The sequence below is a fragment of the Dromiciops gliroides genome, chromosome 1 (assembly GCF_019393635.1).
Source record: "Dromiciops gliroides isolate mDroGli1 chromosome 1, mDroGli1.pri, whole genome shotgun sequence".
NCBI lineage: Eukaryota > Metazoa > Chordata > Mammalia > Microbiotheria > Microbiotheriidae > Dromiciops > Dromiciops gliroides.
The window spans coordinates 642044858-642058179 of record NC_057861.1 but is presented as its reverse complement, the minus strand read 5'-3'; the positions used below and the strand labels follow the sequence as shown (position 1 = coordinate 642058179).

General features: G+C 39.1%; 1 protein-coding gene and 1 pseudogene across 2 annotated transcripts in view; both read right to left on the bottom strand.

Moving 5' to 3' along the window:
- The window catches only part of UHRF2 (ubiquitin like with PHD and ring finger domains 2), a 156120-nt gene that overhangs the window by 123533 nt on the left and 19265 nt on the right, over positions 1-13322 (bottom strand). The window lies entirely within an intron of this gene.
- On the bottom strand, positions 1960-2605 carry LOC122736845 (annotated as a pseudogene).

Below are 13322 nucleotides of genomic sequence, written 5' to 3'. Positions count from 1 at the left end.
CCCTGGTCAGATCACACCTGGAACACTATATTCAATTCTGGATGCTGCATTTTAGGAAGGACATTAAAAGGCTGGAAAACATCCAGGAGAGCAACCAGCATGGTCAAGAGCATCAAATTCATGCCATATGAGGACTGGTTTAAGGAAATGAGGAAGTTTAACCTGGAAGAGACTTGAGAACACAGGATAATTGTTTCAAGAGTTTGAAGCTGTATCATGTTGAAAGGAATATGACTAGTTTTGGTTTGCCCAAGAGGGAAGAACTAAAAACAATGGATGGAGGGTTGTTCTTTAGTAGAGTCCAACTCTTCATGACCCCATGGACAATAACACACCAGGCCCTTCTATCCTCCATCATCTCTTGAAGTCTGTCCAAGTTCATGTTTGTTGTATCCATGATAACTACCTAGCCAACTCATCCTCTGCTGTCCCCTTCTTTTGCCTTCAATCTTTTCCAACATCAGGGGCTTTTCCAATGAGTCCTGTCTACTCATTATGTGGCCAGAGTATTTAAGTATAAACTTCAGTAATTGACCTTCCAGTGAATAGTCTGAATTAATTTCATTAAGTATTGACCGATCTGACCTCCTTGCTGTCCTCGGGACTCTCAAAAGTCTACTCCAGTACCACAATTTGCTTGATTTTCCTTACAGTCCAATTCTCATAGCCATATATTGCTACTGGAAAAAAATCAAAGCTTTGACTCTATCTATGGCCCTCTGTTAGCAAGATGAGGTCTCTGACTTTGTAAGCTGTCCAGATTTCCCACAGCTTTCTTTCTAAGGAGTAAGCTTCTTTTAATTTCATGGCTGCAGTCACCATCTGCAGTGATTCTTGAGCCCAGGGTGGATGGTGCACAAAAGCAAATATTGGCTTGATGCAAACTTCTTGACAGTAAAAAGTCTATGGAAGTGGGACAAACTACCACTAGAGTTAATGGGTTCCCTGTCATTCGAGGTCTGCAAGCAAAGAGTGGAAGACCACTTGTCCAGTATATCATACAAGGGGTTGTTATTCAAGCATAAATTGGACTAAACCTCTGAGGTCTCTTCTAAGAGTCCATTTTCCCCACAAGACATCTTCAAGCAGAAGCTTAAGGCCATTTGCCAGTGATGTTACAATGCTGTTTGTATTAAAAGTATTGGATCAGATGGCCTCTGAGGTCACTTCCACAGTCTGATAAATTTCTCAAAATACAAACGAACAAATTTTTTTAATTGCCCCTCACAAACTTTAAGTCTTGTAATAGTTAAATCAGTACAAGTTGGGATAGATTAATTCTCTTTAAAATGGAAGCTAGCATGAAAAAATCAGAACTTGAAAAGTGCATAAGCCTTGCAGAGATCAAATACAATTAAATTATCAAGTATCACAATTTGATTTTGACAAAATACAGTATTCCTGTCCAAGAGCAAACATTTGATTAAGAATGTGAGCATTGGACAAATTTACTAGTAAGTATAATTATAAACCCAATATAAATGTTCCCAATGTCCAGCTCTAAAAACAGCTGCTGAAATCACCATTAGAATATAATGCTCTCATATAGACAGATAATCATGACAACTTTTCTTAAACAGATAAGGAAAAATTAAAAGCACTAGACTAAAATAAGTTACTTTGTAGAATCCACTTGCATATGTATATGTATATGTTTTATTTTATTTTTATTTTTTGAAGATTTCAAATGTTTTATTCACTCTTTTGGATGGACTGTGAATAAGAGTTTCCACTATGGAAAAGAATGTTATGAGTGCAGTACATGTGACTGGGAATGGGTTTGCTGAAGACATCTTTGAAAGGATAAAAGCTTAGAAAACAACCTGGAGGCTGGAATTCAGTTCTTTATATAAAGTCCCTTGTTAAAAAACAAACCAAAAACCAAAACAAACCCACAAAAACAAAATGAAACCAAAATAAAGAAAATAAAAGGAAAGAAAGCTAGGCCTGAGAGATGATTTATTGCAACAGCACGCCTGACTCCTTGGGCTCCTTCTTTGGGGCAGGTCCCTCAGGGATCGCCGGCTCTTGGCTGCCTTCCTTCTCCTCCTTCACCTCCTTCTTCACTGACAGTTCCGAGAACTTCACCACTCTTCCACTGCTTTCTTTGCCTGCCCCTTCTTTCTTTTCTCTTCTCATTCCTGGATTCTTCGAATCTTGCCTTCAACTTCTGGGCATTTTCTGCATTTAGGAATCCGAGAGCCAGCAGTTCAGGCTTGGGACTCTTATCGAAGTCAGCATGTGTTCCAGACCCAGGTCCTGTCACTGCCTGCGTTGAGTCCATCAATGGTGTTATACAGTGATTCACACAGATCTTCAGGGTTTTGTGCCGTCTCATGAGGAGGCGAATCATGCCTTTCTCCTTGTGTTTTAGCAGCTTCACGTCTCTGGTCCCTCGCTCTTTTCATTTCAGACAATAGTTCTCAGAAGCAAATCAGAACAGCTTGGCTCGCACCATAAAGAGCTCTTCTTCATCCTCTTCAAGGGTCTTAATTTCCTGCTCAGGAAGAGACACTATGGGCTCAAACATCGGATCATGGTTTCATCCGTCCACGTTCTCGGTGGAAGCGTCGTGCTCCTCATGAGCTTCCTTGGCAGCTGCCATTAGAGTGGGTCAACGCGGCAGCGGCGGCTGGTCCAGTTTGGTCCATCCCTCGCCCAGCGCTTACCTCAGCTCAGCCCCACCGCCCGCCTGTAATATTTTATATACATAGAAAGTAAATTTTGCCTAGAATCCTCTAAACATGTGGCATTCTTCATATTACAGGAAGGTAAGAGATCAATTCCTTATATGCTACACATAGATCCATAATGCTCTAGAATTTTCATTTTAGGCTGGAGTTAAGAACATCAAATCAAAAGGCACATTCTTATAGTAGCAATGTCCACAATTCCATCAATCGCCAAATCCTTCTTTGCTCCTTCTGGTTCAAAACCAGAGGCACTCCCAAAGATGTAAAGTGATAAATTCATGGCATGGTAAGTCAAGTTCAAGGTCCTGCCACCACCCACCTACTTATTCATGAAGGGAAAAAATATTTTATATCTCAGCCTTTCCATCCTTGCACCAAATAAATCCTAACTCTTGAAAAGTCAGGTTCAACTTACCATTTTTCTAAGCTCCTCCGTACTACCTAGCCAATAAGCTCTCTCCTCCTTGGTCTTCCCTATGCTAATCGTACTTGGACCCCACTGGAGATAACTTATATTTAAGCCCCCAATGTACATCAAGCTACAGGATTCCACTAAATCTGGAAATAGAACCTTATGCAATCTATGAAGGCATTTTCATGTCTTCAAAAAAATTCTTCATATGAACCTTCTCATATTCATTCAGTATTTACCTGATTTTTTCCCCTGTACAGTTAAACTATACCTACCCAAGTAAGGAGAGGAATTTATTTCTGTGTAGGCTTTTGGTACAGCTCAAGTTCGGTGGCAAATTTTCAAGTTTAAAAACCACAAGATTTTTATAACTGTTTGTTTTTCCAAAAGTAACTGAAAACCAAAAAACCCATATTTTGTACATAACTTGGCTTATATTTTTTAAATACAAATGCAAGATGAATAAAGAATTTCATTTCTTTCTTCCAAACAGGATGAAGATTCAGAACTCTAAATCAAGGTTTTATTATGACTATTAGAAAGAGAAAAATTAATGATCACCCCATACTGTTCAAATATTCCTATTCACAAATCCATGTTTTTAACTCTTCAAGGTTAAGACATCTCCTTTAAGCTGTCCCTATTTAGCTATATACCCTATAACAATTATTTCCTTGCTTTATAAGTTTGCAATGCATCTGTACCTAGCTTGTCATGGTCTTAAACTATGTTTTCTAATTGCTTCATGTTTGTCTCCAGAATTAGAATGAAAGCTCCCTAAGAAATGGGACTGTACTTTTAATTTATCAATTAACAAGTATTCAATAAATGCTTTTGGATGATGTCAGAATGCCTTTGTTTTTTAGGTTAAAATGTTATATTGACAAATAATTAATGAATTCCTACTACATGAAGACGCTGCTAGGTGCAGGGGATACAAAGATGAAAAGTTCCATTCCCAGACCTCAAGGAGTTTACAACTTAGGAGAGAAAACCTGTGCATACATAGATACTGAATATCGCAAATGCACATGAGGTCGATCTAGGAGCTGCTAACCTAGTAGCTGGGAGGACCAATACAGGCTTGATGAAGCTAGTGGCACTTGAGGGGGGGAAGAAAGCATATAGGTTGGTAGCTGCCTTTAAAAAAAAAAAAAACAACTAAATGATTTAACCATCAGGTATAGATAGCATCAGGCAGGATTCTCTATGATAATGGGAATTTGAAAGTTGAGAGCTTTGCGTGGTCTCAACTTAGCAACAACTCATCCAGGCACAAGCCCCTGTGGTCTGAAGTGGCAAAATGTAGAAAGAATTCTACTTACTAGAGTTGGGGAAACTGAGAGCAGAAGCTGAAATTTGGAAAGCATTTTCTCACAAAAATGGCAAAGCACATTACAAGTCAGAGACATTTCCCCAGTGGCCCCTCCTCCTCCCACTATATTCCATTTGGGTTGAGAACTAGGGGAAAGGGTGGGGAAAAAAGAGATGAAGACTGACTCCCTCCAGAAATGTAGCATAGTCTGGGGCAGAGAAGTTAAAGGACTTGCTTAAGGTCACATGGCTAGTATGTCAGATGTGGGATTTGAGCCCGTCTTTCTAATGCCTCCGTCTACCACACCTGTTCTCTGTCAAGTAAACGAGTTGGCTAGCCTGGAAAACTAACTCACCCAGTTAATTATATTCTGAGTTCTAACCACAAAACTAACTTTTCATTCATACCAACTTAAGAGTAAAGAGTATTCTCATACCAGGAGGCAGGCGAGTCCTATAGTACAAGCACTACCCATATGTACCCTCTAGAAGGCAGTGGGCGCTTCTCCAGGAGCTGATCTCTACCCTCCAAGCAGGGATTCAGGGGAATCAAGAGTGACAGACAAGTAGGGCATGAAGGTTCTTGGCTACAGGGGCCAAAATGCTGAGGCACATGCAGCTTCCCCCAGAAGAGGTGCATGGAGGGGCATGAAGGGTCACGTGGAAGAAAGATGGGAGACCCTTCAGACCCATTGGAGTCCTCTGGTAGTCTGAAAAGGAAGTGACTCACCTCCAAGAGGAAAAGTCTGGATGATAGATGGCTTAAGTGTACATTTTACATAGCTTTACAGTTGTAGGCCCTTAGACAAAGTTCATCATCTCTCTTGACCGAGTCTGGCAACACCATCCATGTCCAAATCTAACTGTATAAATGATAACGTTGGGCATGACTTTGCATGCTCTGACCTGGGGGGGAGGAAGGTCCTGACAGCACTCTAGCCTCAGGAGTACCACAACAAGGAGAAGGGCACAGGAGACATATTCTCTCCCCCCTTCAGAGAGGTCAGTTTCGCCAGGGCCAAGCCCTTGAGCACTCTGGCCTTCAGACTCCACAGCAGTTCACAGGCATCCCCCATAGGACCTCTGGTGGCCACCAGACAGTCCACAATCACCACAGTCTAGCCTGACTCCACGGCATCTTCCTGGATCTCCAATCCCATCTGGCCTTATTCCAGAGTGGTCCTGAAAGCTTCCCTAGCTTGTGAATTAGCATAAATGCTATACTGGGCCAAGAAGGGACCAGGAAACCTCCAGCATCCAGACTTGCAACATAATCAATTTTTGTCTTGTTATTTTCTTTCAGGTGATCAGCCAAAAGTTCAATAGAAACCTCACCACCATCCCCTGAAGGGATCTGGGTCCTTTAGCAAAGGACAGAGGCCATGGAACAGCTTAGAGAAGTCCAGGAAATTCCATGCCAGGCACTGTACCTGGAACTTCACCATACCTGTGCTGCATGATGCTAACTCAGTAGCTGCTTTTTTGATTAGTCATTTTGTTTTTTTGTAAAAACATTATCAGTGATCATTTCCATTTGTGGTTTTGACTCTGAAATATTGAAATAAAATTTTCAGAGCCTCTACAGTCCCCCCGCGCAGGGAATTTATAAGGAATACCTAGTAACAAAACTTGGTGTACTAGAAAGGAATAGGACTTTCTCTATAACTTCCTGTCGTTAGAGATGTGCTAATTACAAAGTATTTGTTCTTACCAAGATGAAAATCAAAATGACAGAATACAAGTCAAATACATGTGTAAATGTGGATTTGGAGTACTTAAGTTACTGGAAAGTATTCTCAAATTTAATATGAAATTTTAAGTTCTAACTTTTACTCTAAGCACAAGTTAAATCACACTAAAGTCTTTTTCTTTTGGGGGGGGGAAGGGAGGGAGGAGAAGAGAAAAGCAATCAGAGTTAAGTGACTTTCCCAGGATCACACAGCTAGTTAACTATCAGAGGCCATATATGAACACAGGTTCTCCCAACTCCAAGGACAGTGCTCTATCCACTTCATCTAGCTGCCCCCACTAAAGTCTTTTTAGCAGTTAGGCTTACTTTTTATATAATTCTTTCTCCTTCTATAAAAATGGATGAATGTTACACAAACACAAAGAGAGAACAAGCTATGCTTCCTAGTCAAAGTTATCACTATTTAACATATACTAAGCAGATAGATTCTAAGTTTGACATACATAATAAAATAATTAACATTTCTAGATAATTTGCTATTAACTCTACAATAGGGATGATTGTTTCTGAATTTCCCCCAACATTCAATAAACACATGTTGTTCTATATATCATTTCTGAAATTTAAAGAAATTTACAATTCCTAAACACATTAATTTCCAGTCAACTGGACAAATTATTTAACTGACTAATCTTAATAATAATCGTCATCTAATAAAAGGCAACTAGTGACTCAGTGATGCAAGAAGACCTGAATTCAAATATGTATAACCCTGGCCAAGTCACTTAACTCCTGTTTGCCTCCATTTCCTCAAATGTAAGATCAGGATAATGATGATATGTTTGGAAAGTGAAGTAAACTTAAGAGACAAAGGTCTGAGCATGATCAATGTATTAGCTTGACTAGCAGTAACCAATAAATTGGGTAAATAGACGCTTTCAAAAAATGAAAGACCACCAGGTAAGGGTTTCCTAGCTTTCGTATAGTTTTGTTGTTTTTGTTTTGTTTTGTTTTGTTTTTGTCTTGTGGGGCAATGGGGGTTAAGTGACTTGCCCAGGGTCACACAGCTAGTGTCAAGTGTCTGAGACTGGATTTGAACTCAGGTCCTCCTGAATTCAAGGGCCAGTGCTTTATCCACTGCGCCACCTAGCTGCCCCTTTCAAACAGGAAGCATGACAGATGGTGAACAATATGATTGGTGATAAGGTTGACATTATGGCAGCAGGAATGGATTTCTTGATGAATGTGGGCTGGTATACATGTGAGGATAGTGACTACTTCCCTCTCTCATTATGGAATCCTGACTGATTTATTGGATCCATCTACATCCTGTAATCTTTGCCAGTTGATCGGAGTTAGCATACTCCCTGGAATTTAGAAAGGTTTGTTAGCGGGATAACAGCTTTCCTTAACAGTGCAAGGACAATTCAGGAATAATACATCTCTTAGAGAAATCTTTAGGACTTAAAGATATAGAAGATGACAATCTTTTCCTTTTTATTACTGTGCCTTATGGTCAAGGCTGACCTTTAAACAAGCTCAGAGAGGAAAGCTAAATTCCTGAAATTAATTAAAGGCAAAAGAAAGGTGACTTTAAACAGATAACAGGATCAGTTACAAAGTTTAATTAATTTGAATTTCTCAATAGCACCTACCTTGCCAGGTAGTTGTGAGGATCAAATGAGATAATATTTGTAAAAAGCACTTTAGTGCAGAGCACACTGTAGGCTCTATATAAATGGTTATTTCCTTCCCCTTTCCACTAATCCTCGGTAAAGACAACTGGTTTTGTACTTATAAGTTAAGAGAAACGGTAATTTTATGATAGCTATATTTCAAATAATTATTTTAGCCTAATTAGGCTAAAATAAAATATTCCAAGCTCATAATCAATCACTGGAAGAAAGCTGCTATTAAAAAGGAGGGGCTTTGGTCATGAGAGAAATTTACAATCATCAAAAAGACTACATAATTTCCCAAAGGCAATCCAGGCCCTCTCTTCTCTTGTTCATTTCTAGGCCTAAAACCTATTTGGAAAGTCTGTCCAAGATCTAAGTACTGATGGACCTTTTCTATTCTCCATCCAATCACAGAGCATCATCCAAACAATAGGTATTATTTACCCACTTTTTTCCCCCCGTGTAGTTATAGATGTTTTTCCCCTTTTTCTTTTTAAATTTATTATTCATTTTTAACATTCTTTAAAAAAAAAACTGAGTTCCAAATTCTCTCCCTCCTACCCCCTCCCCACTCACTGAGAAGGTAAGCAATGTATCAGTTATACATATAAAAACCATACAAAACATTTATATATTAAGCATATCAAAAAACAAAAATCCAAGAAATATTAAAGTGAGAAAAGTATACTTCAATTTGCATTCAGAGTTAATCAGTTCTCTCTCTGGAGAAAGCATTTTTTCATCATGAGTCCTCTGGAACTGTTTTGAATCACCAGAATAGTGAAATCTTTCACAGTTGATCATCATTACAACATTGCTGTTACTCTGTACAATAATTTCCCGATTCTTCTCACTTTACTTTGCATCAGTTCATATAGATCTTGCCATGTTTTTCTGAAACTACCTCATCATTTCTTTCTTTCTTTCTTTCTTTTTTTTGATGAGGCAATTGGGGTTAAGTGACTTGCCCAGGGTCAAACAGCCAGTAAGTGTTAAGTGACTGAGGCCTGATTCGAACTCAGGTCCTCCTGAATCCAGGGCCAGTGCTCTATCCACTGCACCACCTAGCTGCCCCCACCCCATCATTTCTTATAGCTAAACAGTAGTCTATCACAATCACATACCACAACTTGTTCAGCCATTTGCCAACTGATAGACAACCCTTCAGTTTCCAATTCTTTGCCACCACAAAAACAGCTACTATAAATCTTTTTTTTTTTTAAACACATAGGTACTTTTCCTTTGATCTTTGGGTCACAGACCTAGTAATGCTATACCCTTTAGGCATAGTTCCAAATTGTTCTCCAGAATTGTTAGACCAGTCCACTACCCTACTAATAATTCATTAACGTATCTATTTCCCCCTTCAGAACTTTTGGTTTTTTAAACCAAACCTGCGTTTTCACTGGTACAAAATTCCTGGTGAGGAACCCCTTCTACCAATCCAGATCTGCTCTTATTCTTAAGCAGAACAGTCTTAGGGAGTTGACTGGTCCACTGGAAAGTTATGCATTGTAGTGTATATCAGAGGTGGGACTTCTCAGGTTTTCCTAACTCTAAGGCTACTTTTGTAGGCTGAAATTTGAGTGATTAAGCATCTCATTTACAAGACTGCAGTGATCATAGGCTTCATGATATCATCATAACGATATTATCAAAAAGAAGTAAGTAGAAAGCTTTACCACCCACAGGGAATCTATCTTCCATTTGGACTCTGGAATGGACATCCTTGAGGATTATGGCCAACCTTGGTAAGAATGCATTTTCTTCCCAGTTTGTGCACCGTTTGATGTTACTCTCCAACACCTGGCACAAGATGGGTGCTAAATAAATACTTGCCGACTGGCTGGCCAAAGTCCAAGTCCATGCAAACTGCTATAACTTTCAAGAAAGATCATACTTGTGACACGTGCAAGAAATACAACTTTTTTGAGGATAGCCTTTGAGATGGTACTCTAGTGCCATCTCAATTCATGCTTTTTTGTTTAAAACGTTTTCTAAACCACTAACAAGGTGAATTTTAAATTTGTGATATCAAGACTCAAGATTGCCGAGTCGGCCTGCTCCTTCCTCCACAAATGGAATCTTCAGAGATCACCAAGTCTCGGGTACCTTTTTGGGGAGGAGGGATTATAAGTCCCCCAAACTCTTTCCTCCAAATTCTCAAGATTCAAGTCCTGACACCCTCAGAATTGTCTCCTTTGAAACAGCCCTCCTGTGACTGTCATCTAGGGCACCTGCCCATCCTCCCTTGAATGGCTATTCGTTTCATCAGGGACTATGACTGGGAGTCCAAAAATGGCAGCTGCATTGTTAGGGAAATCCCTATAGATATTTTTCGCTTATCAGTTCGCTGTCTTCCTTCCAGTTTCATCCTTTAAAACCTCCTAGATCATTTAAACATCTACCCGCATATGATTATACAAAGAAATTATATTATAAAGTGGCATTTTTCATTCCTGTCATTTATCTTCATTTAAGAAAGAGATCAAATGTTTCCTACCTTAGGTAGTTTTGAGGCTCTTGTTTTCATTGTGGCAAATGAAAATGCTAATAGTCAAAGTCTGTTCTTTTATCTATTTCCCATTTTTTTGGTCATTAACAGCTTATTAACATATGTCAGAAAAGGGCTGCCTCAATTTCCCACCATACTTTCTTCTTGTTTTCACTTTTTTTCTACTTCGAAATAGCTTTTGATCTTAATTCATTGGGAAACAATTTGCAAATTCGTAACTCCCTTTTCCCTTGTTTGTTTTGCATCAAAAATCTCAGGTAAAATGTGTAAGATATATAGGAAAATAATGCACACACACACACCCAACAGATATTCCCATATGGCTAACTACACAAAAGATAAGAGTTTTCAAAAGAAAAATTTCAAATTAACAACAACCATTTGAAAGAGTGATCCAAAACATCTCAAATTTTACATCCCCAGCAAATTAGCAAAAATGAAAATGGCCAATGTTGAAGTGTGGCAAAATAACAGGCATACTAATACATGGTTGGCAGAGTTATAAATTCATACAACCATTATGAAAAATAATCAGGAATTGTGCTTTTTTAAAAAAAGTCTTTTATCCCAGAATTATATATTCCAGTAATGTCAAAGAAATAGAATTCCCATATATAGCAAAAATTCTCACCCTGGAACTTCCCTTAGTATCTGGGACCTACTCACCGTGGCACATCCTCACACCATACCAGCCCCTTCTTCCACTGGCCATTGGGAAGTTCTTTAAGGGTAGGGAGATCAGTCTAATTTAAGGAGGGGCCCAGCCAGTCATGCTTCATTAGGTTCTAGGTTATGCTTCTCTCTCAACTTTTGTTGCCTTGCCTAGCACAAGTACCTCCCCATGCTATTGCCTTTTCCAGCTCCCAATTATGTGTTTTTCCACCATTAGACTGTTAGTTCCTTGAGAACAGAGATTCTTTCTTTGCTTGTATTTGTATTCTGAGCACTTAGCACAGTGCCCGGAAATAAGAGCTTAATAAATGGTTGTCATCTTGTACGTTAATAAAATGGAATATTACCACATGCTAAAATATAATAAAGAATTTTTTAAGACAGGAAAATTTAGCAAAATCAAGCAAGACATAAAATGTGCATGTGTACCAGAGCATGCGCGTGCGCGCACACACACACACACACTCTATGACCATAAAAATGGATAGAACAAAAAAACCCCAAAGTTTAAGGATGTACAATCATCATTATAGCTAACAGATAGCACTTTAAAATTTGTCAATCACTTGAAATATATTTCACTTGATCCTCATAATACCCCTGTGATGTGTTATTAGCCACCCCATTTTTACACTTATGAAACCGAGACCTAGAAGGGTTACGTGACCAGCCCAGGATCACACAGCTAGTAAGTATATGAAGGAGAATTTGAACTCTTATTTTACTGACTCCCAGTCTAAGACTTTATCCACTATACCATCTAGCTAATGCCAAGAAGTTGAACACTAAAGAGAAAAGGCACTTGCCTCTGTTCTTTGAGAAGACAGGAAAATAGGTATAGACTACTGCATATTTCATCACCAATCTGAGTTTTTAACTCCTTCACCCCCTTCATTTATTATAAAAAAAAGACTTTCTGATTATGAGAGGGAGAGGGAGATTCATAAATGAAGGTGAGGAAAAAAATTAAGGTGTGAAAAAAAGTTTATGTATATGTTGATTTAGAGAACCTTTTTTTTTTTTGGTGAGGCAATTGGGGTTAAGTGACTTGCCCAAGGTCACACAGCTAGTAAGTGTCAAGTGTCTGAGGCCACATTTGAACTCAGGCACTCCTGACTCCAGGGGTGGTGCTCTATCCACTGCACCACCTAGCTGCCCCGATTTAGAGAATCTTACCCAGTTTTTCAACTTCACTTTCTGCAAGCTGCAGTTATCACCGTCTTTCCCCCCCCCCAAATACATATCTTGAGTATTGCAATATAAAATGACCAAGGAGTCCCCAAAAGGATGTTTTTTATTGTTGTTTTTTGCACTCAAATACATGATAAAACCAGTTCTGCCAACTCCTTTAATTGTCTCTCTGAGGAGAGACAGTGAACCATCTTTTTTATTTGGCTGCAACTATTTTGTCTCCTGGTTAACATTTAGACAAATTTCTTTATTACAAGGCCTTATTAAGTGCCAAGTTTGCACATACATTCATTCTATTTTTTTCCTAAGATCTTATTGACTCATATTTGAAATGGAGTTCCCAATGCTGTATTACTTTTCCATGAGGCCCAAGGAGTACATGCTCTTGGGGAATTAACCTTTCATTCCTGGAACTCCTACCCTGGGGCCTACAGTTAACCAGGATCCATTAACCAATTAGACATCATTGACGTGGCCTCTCCTTCCAAAGATGCAAAGTGCAACCTATCCTCTATTAACATAATAACCAAAGGAATAAAGTCAATGGGAAGCTAAGGAATTAGTAACACTTTATTCCCCTTTACATGACAGCCAGACCATCTTGCTACCTACCTGTCACCACTGTTATGCTTTTCACCAAATGCACCAACATCCTCCTCACTACCCCTCTGGAATTCATGTTCTACTCTCTGGAGAAGTGAATCCACTCATCTTGGGAACTCCTACTCTGGGAACCACCAACTGGAGTAAGGACTGAATAAGTACATATTAACCTTATCCACCCGACTCTGGACTAACCCCATACCAGCCCATGCTTCACCTTCACATCCCAACAAGACATCCATCCAAATGCTCTGGCCATTTCTATAGAAGTTTAGATACCCTACCTCTTGTTCTGGGCAAAGCAATCAAAATAGCGCCACTGCTTCTGGATGTGTCAAGGTGATGCTCATTGGATCAACTCCTCATCCCCAGATAATCCTACCACTCACCAAGGATTTGTTTTCCCCAATTAAAATGTAAATTCCTTTAGGGCAGGAACTTTCTCACCTTGGATAGGTAAATCCCGATTTTTAGCACAGTACATTGATAATAACTTAATAAATATTTTTTCATTCACTCTGATTTTTCATTTTTAGCCAGGTAGTCACAAGTA